Genomic DNA, 1,966 nt, shown 5'->3' on the forward strand with positions numbered 1-1,966 from the left:
GAAAGAACACATTATCTCATTCACTATTCTCCCAAGCCTATTTCTCAACCAAGAGGTCAGTCTGGAGAATATGACCCACTAACTAGATGTCTGTCAGTGGACAGAGGAGGGCAGGGAGGAGCAGGAATGAGGCAGAATTCTGTTAAGTCTGAAGGGATTAAAAAGACTCATTTGCCCCCAATTCAGGGAGCACGTGGTTATTTTGGTCATGAAACTCCATGCGACCAATAAACCCCCCTTGTTTCTCTTGTACATTGTGCCCACGAAATTTCAACTGGACAATAAAGTAGGCCTAGGATCCATAGGTTTAGATGACAATCCTGAATTATAACTAATTATTTCCCTAATAAATCTCATAAGCATGAGAATGGTCCAAGTTGTGTGTGGCCATTGAAATGAATCATTAAACCCAGTAGAGTACAATGTGTGCTGTGGGAGCAACTGTTGGTGTCAGAATTGGTAAAGAAGGTTGGGGAGAGGACCCTGACCTTGGCTCTATGGCAATAGCCATGGTCTGACGCTGATGGTGACTCTCCTCCTTGCCTTTGTGATGTTAGAGGTCAGATGCCATATCTACACCACTGTAAAGTAACATTTAACAACACATTTTCATTTCCACTGGAATTTCTAAGATCAACTTTAAGAACTCACTGAGATACCAGAATATCATTAAATTATATTTACGATCAAAATAGCTGTAAAATGCAATAAACTTTATACCATAGGTAAAATAGAAAGGGTATATGTGGTAGTTACATAATTTCATGTGAAATTGATAAATAAGATCAAAGACGTGGAATCTAGCCTTTCAATCAGGTCACAGCCTAAATGATGCTTCCTATGGACATGGCCTTCTCCTAAGGATTCTGGGAACGTCCTCTCTTCCACCCTGGAGGCAAGAAGCAATCTCTCTCAGCTTCACCTTCCTGTGGAGGAGACACTCAGAAAGCAGGAGAAGCCACTTGGAGCCACACTGATGGCAGCCAGAACCCTGGAGATACTTCCACCACCATTGGATCCACAAGACTTTCATCCACCGGCCTGTGCGAGTGACTACATGAGTCTGAAGAGGACTTTATGGACTAGTATTGGACTCACAGGCTAATATTAGACTTGTAGACTTGATCTGGACTGGCCAGGATGTTTTCTTAATATACAATTACTCTTTGATATAAAGCTCTCTCTTACACACATATGAGTGTCAATGGATTTGTCTCTTTAGTCTACCTGGACTAACACAGTACACAAAGGGATGGATTTATTTTTATCTCAGACATTTCTGCCTTGCATAGTGCTTTTTAATGTGTATGTATGTCCTTTCCTAATTTAAAAAATAAGACTAAAGAAATGAATGCTTATATAAATGCATCAAGACCTATTGATAGATTCTTGGTGAAGTCCCTGGATATATATTTCATTGGGGAGGTCAGGATTTGGACTTGGGTACTGGAGTCAACAGCAAGCTAAATGGCCCCAGGTTTTTATATCTTTTCCAGTAGCAGCCTTGTTGGCCCTCCCTAATCATTTAGCCCACAAAGATCATATCATAAGGTAAAAATTAAAGGTCAAAATCCTTAGGGATACATTTGTTGTGCTTTCTACTTTCCAGGATTGTTCTAACATCAAAGAACATACATGCATTCAAGACTAGGGAAGCAGCAGACAATGTTAATATTTAAAAAATCAAATTGCTTTTACCAAGAAAAGCAATTCAAATAAGCATCCAAATCACCCCCCTACGACATCCTCCCCCCCTGCAAATCAGCAACAACAATAAACTATGAATGATCATCCCTGCTGGGAAATGTGTGGGCAGTCTCACACTGCTAGAGAAGAATTTAAATTGGTGTATTATTCTGGGCTCAATCTTAAAATCATGCTAATCCAGGTTTGTTGCTGCTAGCTGCCCAATAAGACCTCACACACAGCAGGGCGTGGCCAGATCCTAAGCCATCCCCATTGTCGG

The 1,966-nt window shown here is 40.8% G+C and overlaps 1 protein-coding gene across 2 annotated transcripts in view; it reads right to left on the reverse strand.

Moving 5' to 3' along the window:
* The window catches only part of LRIG2 (leucine rich repeats and immunoglobulin like domains 2), a 49,051-nt gene that overhangs the window by 40,621 nt on the left and 6,464 nt on the right, over positions 1-1,966 (reverse strand). The gene's annotated exons all lie outside the window — the stretch shown is intronic.

This window comes from Echinops telfairi, unplaced genomic scaffold (genome assembly GCF_000313985.2).
Source record: "Echinops telfairi isolate 266 unplaced genomic scaffold, ASM31398v2 ScPeMD7_443;HRSCAF=831, whole genome shotgun sequence".
NCBI lineage: Eukaryota > Metazoa > Chordata > Mammalia > Afrosoricida > Tenrecidae > Echinops > Echinops telfairi.